Raw genomic sequence first — 12428 nt, 5'->3', positions numbered from 1 at the left:
ATGGCCAATGGAATCTCCTGCATGGTTCAGTGGTAAGCCTCATCCTGTGGAGGATCCAGTGATGGGGTAATCTGATCACACACGGCCAAAGCCTGGTCCTCATTGGCCAGGGCCACTTGTGAGAGAGAACCATGCATTAGTGATCCAATGGCCACTAGGCCCTGATGACTGTCATTGCGACAGGACAACATGTCAGCATGCTTGCTGGCCCTTGAATCATCTATCTGCATGTTGAGAGTTTCCATCAAGTCAGACAACTTCTGCCAGTGGAGGTCCCTTGAGGTTCCTGAGGGCAAATTCTGATTATACAGGGGTTGCCTCAAGCCGGATACCTCCTCATAAATGGGACGCCTCAGTTGTTGCATGTCCTCTCTCCTCTCCTGCCGCAATATGTGTATTTTGGCAGTTAGGGTGGCATTAGAGAAGAGGACAATTATTGCCAGATGATGTATGTCCCTTCCCATTTCCTGCAGGACCACGCGCTGTTGCGCACCTGCATGCAGCAGCTTCTCTTCCCACTCCAACATGTCCTCCACGTGTTTGTGGCCTACCGAGCTGGCATGATAAAGCCCGGCCCTATTGCAGTGAGTGCACTGTCATAGGCTGGCGGTCTTCAGCCTTTCCACTGCCATCACCCCCCGCTGCCACCACCAAGATTGGAGAAGGCAATGTTGCAGGCAAAGAAGCTACCAATAAGGCAGGATTCTACACTTCCAGGGACACAGTATCTTGCCTCTTCTCCTCAGACTCAGCAGCTTCAAGCAACTCAAGGAATGCCATAGGATCTGGATTGCTGAGTGCTGGTCTTCATCCATGTCCCTCAGTATGCCTTGAACATCGGATTCAGCAGCATTCTCCAAAGACGAGTGTGCAGGCCTACTGACGATGGCCTGTAACCGGAGTACATTCTCACCAAACACAGAATCTCTGGTTGCACTGGTGGATGGTTGTGGCTCGCCCTCATCCTCCTCCTCCTCTTCCTGCAAGTACTCCCCATCCTGCGCTGTGTCATCACTTGCACAAAGTCAGACAACACATTTCAGAGGCATATTCAGATCAACATGTATATCATGAATGAAATGCATGCCCACAATTTGTTAGCTACACATGCATCTTGACTATATATGAGGAGACTATAACAAGGACATAACTAGTGTGAACTTGAATGAACATTGAAGTATTCAAAGTCTAAGAGTGTATTTCACATAACATAGCTAATTGTTTTTTGACCAACACTAGTGCTTCTTCCTGGCTTGCACCTTCTCCCGAACCTGTGGCTGTTACCACTAGCTACTGGGAGGATCAATGGGCTCTCCCCTTCTGGCCCTAGTTGGTCTCAGTGATACTGGTGCATTTTTCCCATGTGGTGATACTGCGGCCTTTTTCACACGTTTGCCCAGTGGGCCCTTCTACTTCCCTAGTCCACCACCTCTGTCAGATTCCAATCTTGATGGGTATGTGGAAAGGTACAGTGATCCTGCCTTTGTGTGTTCGAAATGCCAAGTTCTCCATAAGCTGGGATGTTAGGATTATGTGGCACAAATGCACTCTGCCCATGCGTGCCCAATTTTTCGTGTTCCACATGTTTCTTGTGCATGCAGTTTAACATGTGGAAATTACATACTTGTGTTATGTCCTCTACTTAACTCTGACTGTTGCATTGTGGAGCTCCTTGAGACACCTGTGCCTTGCAGGTCCTCCTGCCTTCAGCATGTTAGCACCTCCTCCTGCATTGTTTGACTTCTCTAAACAGGAACTCCTTCTGCCTGGTATCATGTCACTGGTTGCAGACCACTTTCACTGTCTTGCATTGCATGATTGTCCTTCACAGCCTATTATTCCATGTGTTCATTGTCAAACTTTGTGACAACCTCATCTGCCTCATTTGTACTGACAGATCTCCATTGTATGATTGCATCTCCACCTTACAGGTACAGTCAGAACTCTGTTTCAACCCACCATCCTCAGCCGCACCATGTATGCCACTTGATGGCAAGGCTGAGGGCTGCCAACATCTCTGCAACAGAAGTTGGCATTCTGGGTGTACAGGTCCTGAACTAGTATGAGTACCTCTTCCATCCGGAGAAGCAGGTTGGGGCCTCTGGATGTAGAAGTATCAGGGAATACATAGTGGCTGCCGTCAACTTGGAGGGTGTGGCAGTCTATACTGCCGACAACATCAAGAAGTGCTCCTATAACATAAGAATCAGGTGCCAGATGAAATCAAGGGCAGCTGTTTCGACAGGAGCCACCATGTAGGTGGACTCTGCAGGCTGCCATCAGATTCCACCACTAACCTCTGGATACTTAATGCAGTGCTTCATGCCTATGTCCTTGACCTGCAGGCCCAGATCCAAGCTGCTTATAAGTTCTCACAGGCAGAACCATAAATCTTAGTAAAAAAGTATGCAGAGGGGATGCATGTAGTGATGATGCTGGACTTTTGACACCAAATACTTAGAAACACTTATTCAAAAAATGGCAAACATATACACTCTATGTGGCACCACACAATACTTAAATTCTGTAATAGATGCACTATCTGCAGACAGTTTTAAATAAACATGTGCATTTTTAAGTGAGGTGTATTAGAATAGAATAGGGAAGAATGGCAGGTTTTTGCTAGATATACAAGTTTGTGTGATGATCCCCCACCTGGGCAACATGCAATGGAAAAGTCACGGAGTAACTATCTTGTCTTTTTCAGCCCAGTCTAATAATGTCCGCTAACATTGTACTTTCCTTTAAAAGGTTCTACCACCCCAAAGTAACTGAGAGGCCACAGGAGAACAGGATCCAAGATGAATCGGTTCCGTTTGTTAATATCCCCGCAAAAATATCTCCATACTAAAATATCGCCATATTTTTTAAGCGATATTAAGCCATGGCACCTGCAGGGGACACCCCCGCAAACCCAATCATTTTTTAATGGAGCGGGGGACACCCCGCAACCCCCGGTCCCAATAACCCCATAAATTATCCACACTAATAATATCACCTATGGCCTTAATCCACGACAATATATATAGTGATATTATTGGTGGGGATATTACCTGATTCCGACAAATCTGATAACCCCTGACAACTCCTGAGACTAGAAGATGCTTTTCCTTCCCACACTAACTTTGGTGCCTTGGCAGGCAAAACGGCAATGGTTCTCGGTTTCACTCGACAATTCCCACTGAGGATGGACCCCCCCCTTGGAAGAAGGAGCCACTGGGATGCTGAGTCCAAGAAGAAAAATGTAACCAAAGTCTTTCTGAAGTGCAGCAGTTTTACTCTTCCTGGTGCTCTCCTTTGGCACTGTACAGGATATAGTAAGACCCCCCTCAAACTGAATGCATTGGAGATAGACCCCCTCTCCCTCAAAATGAATGTAGTTGAGTTAGACCCCCTCCAACTCAAACCGAAAGTTGATAACTTGTCGGGTTGATCAATGACTTTAACGTTGTAAAACAAAATTAGTGCTATTTAGAAATGCACTTTGAAGGGCAATCTATTTTATGAGGTCATAATGTGTTGCAAAGTAGAGAATATATAAGGTAGTACATGTTTATGATAAATTATGAAACAATCTAGATTCAAAATTGAGTAGGTAGGTAAGCTATGGGCACAAATAGGTTGGTCAGGCACTTCATAAGTGATCAGCCATTTTGGGGGTGGGACAAAGTCAGGCAAACTCTGAGATAATGCTGGGTATACAAATAGTGGATTTCTATAAAACCATGCTGAAATGAAGAAAGAATTACCTCATGGTAGTTCAATGAGAGTTAGTAGTCAAGGACATGGTGTTTGGGCTTCCTATCTCTAATCTTGACAGTGACGAGCTGTGGGAGTGAGGTATCATTCAAGGGAAGATAGTGAGTATTGCATGCAGCTGTTTCAATTAGGATAGAGGGCACAGCGGATGCCCATATGTGGGCTTCTGAGACAGAAAACCATGATGCTTGTGCTAAGATTATCTCAGGATTGATGTCAGTAATGTTCCTATTTTAAAGGTCAGATACATTTCACACAATCTTAATTAGTTGCATGCATAAGTGTGACATGCAAGCTTTTGTGAATTGGCAACCCAGTCAGCTGACCATAGAGGATTAAGAGGCTTGTCTTGGAGTGCCTGAACCTATGAGAGTGATCTACATCATAGAAAGGGAGCTGAACCAAGCAAGTAGTGTATATAAGGAGAGACATTGTATAACTTTGAGGAGAGTTCCAGAGATGTCTTTGCTGTATGATGTGTCCTGTCTGCTGGAAGAAAATAAAAACTTCATGAGCCTCATTCCAAGTGTGGCGGTAAGGGGTTAATGATGCCGGTAAGGATGCAGGTGCTGTTAACCCATTACCGCCACATTCCGAGGTCCTGTAGCGGCTCCCAGGAAGCTAATAACGGGCCAGTTATTAATGGGCCCGTTATTAGCTCCCTCCCCATTCCCATTGAGCCCTATGGGAGCTCGAATGGGAATGAGGATGGCTTCCCTGAATGGGGAAATACCGGGTCCTCCAAGGTTGGAATAACCTGGTAAATCCCCATTCAGGGAACCGGGACCCGGTATGCAGTAAGGGGGGCGGCCATGGTGCTAATAGCACCATGGCTATCTCCAAACTTGGAATGAGGCTCCATGTCTTTGAAAATCCTGCTTCAGTTTCCTGATGTCCTTCAGAGTCCCTTTCCTCATCCAGGAGTGCCAGGGCCCAGACAGATGGTGTTGAGACAATCTTTACATTAGATGATTTCTCGAACTGTAGATGTCCTGTGAAGATGAAACTTGCTGTGGGCTCCTTAAAGAGGTGGCAGATGAAAGTAAGACCCCAGGCACCTTTTGATGACTTCTGGTGGCAACAGGTGCCAAGATCACATTTGGTGTTGGGTTTCGGAATATCGCGGTTTTCTGACTTTCATTTTTTCAGTGCTGCAGCCACAACATGGGCCCCCGGACAGCTTCTGGCAATCTGGACTCGACCCCTGGAGTGGACCTTGGACCTTCAGCAAGTCTGGACTCTGGGGACATCTTTGTTAGGTTCTAGTGGAGGGAAACCCACTGGCGGACCTTCTTCTGCACTCAGCGACTCTTGGCTCTCTATGTTGGGAGAAAATGGCCAGTGATGATGGAAAGGATGTACTTTGAAACGTTCTTAGGCAGATTGGAATTTCGCAGCTCCGGGTGTCCAGCATCACTATGCTAGGGTACCACATCTTCTGGGTAGTAGACTGCAGCAGCTTCCATCGGTCACGAAATACGGACTCTGGGTGATACCAATGGACTACTTTGACTCAAGGTGTCCAGGCACTCCTCTTTGGAACTCAGGAAGACCCCTCCTCTGAACGGCAGGCACATAGGACTGGCTTCCAGGGTACTTCGATGAAGAGTATCTGGTTGCATGATGGTCCCTCGTAGCTCGGGGAGAGTCTCCTTTGCAGGCCCTCTCTCGGCAAGTCCTTGGAAGAACACAGCAGTTTTTGGATTACATGAAGAAAATGCAGCAGCAGACTTCTCCTTCAATTGGGATTCAATGAACAGCTTCTTCTTGCTTCAGCTTCGACTTCAGCTTCTGAACGAATTGGTAAGTGAGAGATCTCCAGATGTACACATCTGTTCCCCATTCACTATGGCTGAGTCAGGCTCAGTCAGCCAATCACACAAAAGGGCATTCATGCAGGCAGGTAGCCAATCAGGCTCACAGGCATGTATGCCATTCACTCCACCCAGACACCCATAACAAATAATGTGGATTGGGGTACACTGCATTCATGCCAGTTTCTGTTGGGGCTTTCTCATTCATTAACTCACACACACACACAAACCAGACACCTACAATACAGAATTTCAGTTAACTTCAGACTCCATTCATACAGGTCCCACCCCTATGGTCTACCCACAAGACACTGCTTCTGGGAAGGCTCCAGTCAGTCTGACGGGAGGCATCCCAGAGCCATATATGGTATTTCCACCCAACAGCCAGTCAGGGGGAAAGGGAACAGCGAGATATATGGTGTTTCCACCCAACAACTACTCAGGAGGAAGGGAACAGGGACAGGGCTTCCCAGGACTTTGGGAAGCAGGGTAAAAGGCAATAGAAACCAAGAGGCCACAGTGGTCATCTTGCCTTTGTGTAGCAATCCATTGATTCCTATGGCAGGGCCTGGGTATCCCAAAATGGAGGATACTCAGAGCCACTGCCAAGTCAGTATGCAGCTGCCACCAGCCCGTAGCCACGCTCTGTGGGCAACACATGGGAGCACATAAACACACATAAGGGGTGCAAGGGTGTACCCCCACCCATGGGTGCCATAAGAGTATCCCATGGGTGTTGTTCATCAAAGGATAAAATGAAGAGCGGCACTGCCAGAGGTTCAGGCCGGACCTCAGTGGCAGAAAACATAAGGAAAACAAATACAGAAAAGTCGTAGAAAAAGGACTAGGAAGCTCTGTCCCTCCATAAGGCATTTCCTGCATCACAATTAGTCTATTTGATGTTGGTTTTTCATTTTTCCATGTGTATCAGGTTCTAGGTTACTGATGTCTGTGTGAATGTATTGTTTAATGTGAATGTCAGTCTAGGGTGGAGGGCTAGTTACTTTTATTTACTCATGTGCCATGCATGTCAGTGGTTTGGATGGATCACTCAGCAGCTTATAGTTCACAGTTGACAGGTTCCTGCACACCATGTGTCCATGTGTCGAGTCAGTGTGCAGGCATGATTCTGTTTTACATGTGCATATTACCAATATGGACTCTGTGTGCTGAATCCAGGTGACAGGCTCGCAGTCATGCACTTTAGGCCATGCATATGTTATTTTGAACCTTCTGAACTTCTGTGTCCAGTCATGGAGTTGATGGATGTGCATTGAATATGTGGGTTTGTTTTTCTTGTATGCAGGTGAGCTTCCTTCTTTCGATGTATGGAGCTTAAGGGTGGGAGTCTGTCATTGTGGACCATCATTGGGGTAGTCAAGTTTGTCTTATACTGCATTCCTTACCTTTTGGTCATGTGGAAATGCATGTTGTCTGTAGGGAAGTGTGATTTTCAAAGATCTCCGCTATTAGCTGTGCCTTACAGTAGCCCTATGTGTTGAACAGACACTGCTTGTGATCTATATATGTGGCCGTTTCGGATGACCCCTTTCCGTGTGAAGTATGTGGTTGATGTAGCTGCGCATTTATGTATAAAAGTTCCTTTTCAAAGACCTTCAAGTGTCTTGCGAGAGTTACATGTGTGCTGGGGATTGAGATGTTACCAGTGAGGGTGGTCCCACTGCATTACCACTTGCACACCAAGCCTTGCACTTTGTAGTGTTCTTGTGTGTAGGACATTTATGTTCATTCTATGCCACACATGCCTTTAAATTATGTTATTGACACAGGAGTTAGATTAGTCTTGCATTTGTTTTTCTCTATTCTTTTACAAACAGAGTATGCAAATAGGTTTGGCACTGTTGCCATCAGCCATTGGCTGCTGATATTTGACTCATAGCTAGCAACAAATGGTGTGCTATGGGTATGTTTTGAGCTGAGTTGGTAAGTACTTTCTTTAATATCTGATGAGTAACTTGCATTGTTTTCTATGTGAATGCGTGTAGACACAGATTTGGCCTTTTGGGGCTGGTTGAGTGCAATACACACAATGCAACCACTCACAATACACACTTGAGACACTGATTTAATTGTCGTAGCAATGTGAGTTTTTAACTATATGACCTTTCCGCCTACATCAGTTCCACCATGCATCACCTACTATCAAACAGGTGTAGAGAAACGTTATTTTACATGTGTTTCTTCAAAGAGTAGGTTGTGATTTTGTTCATGAGAGGCACTTTCTTCTCATACATTGCCTTTCATGGCCATTCAATTGTGGGGCAATTCACTTCTTGTACATGTTCTACAATTTGTGCTGTTTGTGCCCATTCATGCACCTGTGTGTATATACACCCTGCAGAGTTCAACTTGCACTGATAGAATGTATGAATGGTGCCTCCTCAGATACGGACACAAAGGCATACGTTGAATGAGCATACTTGGGCCCGTCAGGTAAGCATCAGCCAATACATTGAGTTAATGTCCAGTGGAAATTGATGTGGCCAGGGAGGCAGCTGTCTGTGACAGTACAACCAGGGTGTGTTTCACTGGATGATGTGACTGACTGCATGTAGGTTGTACACTGTAGACTGTAATAATGGTACACAGAGTATATCTATAGCATGTGATCTGCAATGATGTTGGTGAGTTTGTTTGTGAACATTCACTTCGCTCATCAGGTGTAAAAGTGATAATCTCTGTGATGTTACAGGCACATTGTGCTTGCTCTGCATCCTGCCTCCTACTATTCCCTTGAATTGGTACCTCCACCACTTATCCGTTGCCTTAATTGCTCCCCAGCTCACTCAGCAACAACACCTTATCCTTGGATCTCATGTAGGAAAGTGTTATGAGAGTAAAGTTACAAATGTTGTTTGAATAATACATCTTTGAGTACTGAGTACTGAGCGGATGTGGCATTGTGGATGGATCCTTAAAGATATTGTCAGCTGACATGCATATATATAAGTCTCCTTCTGCATTGGCGGATGATGACATGAACGCATTTGTGAATTTGTTTTCTAAGGTGTTCCTCATAGCATGGGTACAGGTAGATTGGGGAAAAAGTTGCTTTATCTCAGCACATTGACTTACTTCGATAATCTGAAGTTCTGCTGACTGATAATGAATGTTGTCATGTGGGATTTGGTGTCCCTGCTCCATTTTCCTGACCATGCGTATGCCATTGGCCTTCAACAAGAGATGGGTCTTCCAAGCAATGTTGGAGTTTGGAATGCATCCATTCTGTGTCATCTGGAGTTAGCCTAGGCGCACACATTGAATTGTGGTCCTCAAACTCCATTTTGTTTATTTTGCTCACTTATGCGGTTTTCACGCTGCGTACAGAATAATGATAACAGCCAGAAAGGCTGGTGAATGCATCCTTGTAAAGAATGCTTAGCTAATGGAATATACCAGCTTTGAGCCTTGACTACGTAGACACGGACAGAGAGGGAGATAAAGAATAGTTCATGTCTCTCCCTGTCTCCGGCTTACCGGAGCTAATTGTGCGACCAATGTTTAGGAAGCATGGCGCACCATGCACATCCTTGGTAGGGCTAATTGAAGTACTGAGCCAAATGCTAAGTGTCATTCTTGGAAGGAGAGAAAACAAAGATAAGAGTAGTCAGAAATGTTTCTGTGTGTTGGGAACAGGGTGAACCTTTGTGCTCTGAGACAGTATATTGTGCAGATATGGCACACAGCAAGTTACCACATGTTGCCATGGTAAATGCCCGTGTTGGGTAGTAAACTATGTATTATTTCAGCAACCAAAGCTGATTTGAAGTGTACTTACTTTTGTCAGTCCCCCATATGAATGCTCAGTTTCTCTATGGCTTTTTGCAGACATAGACAAACCTGAGACCTGCTTCAAGCGGGAATAAAATATTGTTATATATTTGTTTTGTGACTAGTATGTTCTTCATTTATTTGCAGTAACTGAGATTTGGGACTAACAAATGGTGCCCGGACCATGGGGCATCTTCCGATGACGACCCATCGTTTTCCGAGGACGATTCGTGATTGACGAATAGAAGCCACCCAATGCCTCAAAATTAGGGAGAAATTTGCACAAAGACACATTACCAAAGCTGAAAAGGCATTAGCGCATGATCAACAGAAGCACGATGAGGCTATGATGGGAATGGATAGAGGGTTTCAATTAGAAGTACAGAAAATATACCCATCAAAAGAACTGCATGCATCAGATGAATTAATAAACTACTGAATGAAAAGTGTACTCCTCCGACCGTAGATCCTCCGTATGTTCCACCACCTGCTATGCCAGCACAGCCACCATTACCAGCACCTGACACACGGTTGGCCACCACACCCTACAACACAGGAATTACTCCCGGTTTTTCCACCAGAAACCTCTGTCACTTCTGACACTCATCTTTAACTCATCTTTAACACCTAGCGATCAGAGAACTGTAACCCTGGGTGCAGTACCCCTTGGATAGAGAAAGGCTTTACAACAATAGGCAGAATTATATATAAAGGACTGTGACGAAACAGCCGCTTCAGGCCCCTTGACAGATCATGGAGGTGTCCCTGAACAAGAGGTATTACTAGAACAAATGGACTATACTTGGCCCAGATTTGGGGCAATCTTACTGATTCTGCCATCCCACGGGAGTTGCAGGATTTTAATTTCTTGTCATGTACTAGAGACATACCATTTGGAGCACATGTCAACATTATTTTCCTTTAAACGAGAATTAGATCAGCTGCACCAATTAAAATTAGATAGAGAGATACAACAACCATCCTATGTCCAGAAAAGATTTTTAACCGCACCAAAAACTGTTAGAGAAGAAATGCGCATTTGCATGAGAGACGCACTAGATGGATTACAGGTGCCTCTATTTCCATAATCAACATTCATGACACGTTTAGTCAATATTCTCCCTCCATTCAAAGAAAGATGCTACAGGTTATGGTTGAATATTTGCAAGATGAATGTCTTAAAAAGAAATGATGCTGTCCCACAGATATTATGGTCATATACAAATGCACATTTTCTAATGATACTCCGCTAACCTCATTGTCCCTCGACATAGCTTTGCTCCTTAATAAATTATCTGAGATTCTCCCGGTGCAGCTACCCATGAGAGAATTACTGACTATTCTTGTGCCCCAGAAAGAGGAAGCTGCATTAACGGCACGGCTGTAACAGTTGCCCCTGCACACTATATCTCACAAATTGTGCATGTCCCTTTTTCAAGGTAGGAAGTGAACACTCTTAAACAGTCTATCTCTGACATTAGCAAGAACCCTAGAGGGTTCTATAAAGCAATAGAGTCTGTATTCAACTCGTTGGTTTTAACTTTGGGAGACATAGACCTGCTATTTCCTGTCGTCTTGCCGGCGAATTTATGGAAACAGGTTAGGTCTGTAGACAATTTACCGGCTATGGGTGATACATTGGCTGCAATCGAACTAGCTGATAGGTCAAGAAAAGCTGGCGATAAACCTCCACAGAATTTATTGATATTACCAAATCACATTGTAACCAAACTCAAGACTTTGGTGCCTGAGAAAAGAAAAATTTGGGATAAATTGACCGCATGGAGGCAAGGGAAGACAGAGGGAACCACACAGTATTTTAACAGATTTGAGCAAATGTTTCCAGATTTCAGTGGTCAGGATTTGAGTACGGAACCAGGAAAGAGATTGTTTGTTGATAAATTTGTATGAGGGCTATTGACTGACATTCAGTCTCAAATCACGGCCTCTGAAAGTGCATGTCAGACTAAGTCGCAATCCGAAAATGTACATATGGCTCAGTATTACGAGAATAGAGTGAACAATGAGAAGGAAAAGATTGAAAAGAAAAAGGTTCATTTAAAAACTAGGGTGCTCTTGCAGCAAATTGCAAGGGGACCACATGGAGGAAATGCTCAACAGAGAGCACAGTTTTCCCCACAAACAGGGACTGTAAATGTCAACCAATGTGCATATTGTAAGCAGGTGGGGCACTGTAGGGCACAATCTCTGATCATCCAGCAAAATGCAAATGGAATGCCAGGTAGAAGGTCGAGAGCATGTGGCAATGGCATGCAAGGACCGAATAAAAATCAGTTTTCCCAAAACTAGAAATATGATAATGCATGGAATCAAGATGTTTTTGACAACGCTACACACACATATTTTTCTGAAAACTTTACATCCGACAATGTTTTGTTTCACTAAGACAGCCCAATGCAAGGTCTGGAACCTACCCCTATCCTCGTAGACAAGAAAGGACCCTATCTAGAAATGAAAGTTGGTAATAATGCGCACACATTTTTGGTGGATACGGGAGCACAACAATGCCCTATTGACCACTTGAAGGTTCTGGATATTCCCCTGTCAGGCCAACAAAATGTATCAGTAGGGTTCTCTGGTACTCCAATAGTAATCCCGTTCTATAAACCGGTGCCGATTTCTTTAGGACCATTCTCTGATGCATGTCCATTCTTATTGACAAGCAATTGCAGTGAAAATCATATGGGATTGAATTTATTGATGAAATTGCATGCAGTGATTTACTGCTCTCCAGATGGAGTATACTTGACCATATCTCCCCAGCAGAAATCCACCTCACAATTTATGGCTTTAGCTTTACCCAGTGAGTTGCAGCAGGTACTTACACATTTATGGGTGATAAATGACAATGATGTAGGAATTCTAGATGTTGAACCTGTGCGTATAGTTTTAAAAACTGGTATTACATTGCTTTGCGTTCCACAGTATAAAGATTCAGTTGATGGTGAGCAAGCACTTAAAAGTATTGTTTCTGATTGAATGCATCAAGGTGTGATCGAAGACATCTCTGGTAGCAAATGTAATAGCTCTGTTTTGTCTGTT

The sequence above is a fragment of the Ambystoma mexicanum genome, chromosome 12 (genome assembly GCF_040938575.1).
Source record: "Ambystoma mexicanum isolate Mex_15411 chromosome 12, UKY_AmexF1_1, whole genome shotgun sequence".
In the NCBI taxonomy this organism is placed as follows: domain Eukaryota; kingdom Metazoa; phylum Chordata; class Amphibia; order Caudata; family Ambystomatidae; genus Ambystoma; species Ambystoma mexicanum.
The sequence above is the reverse complement of the archived record's forward strand: the minus strand, read 5'-3'. Positions refer to the sequence as shown.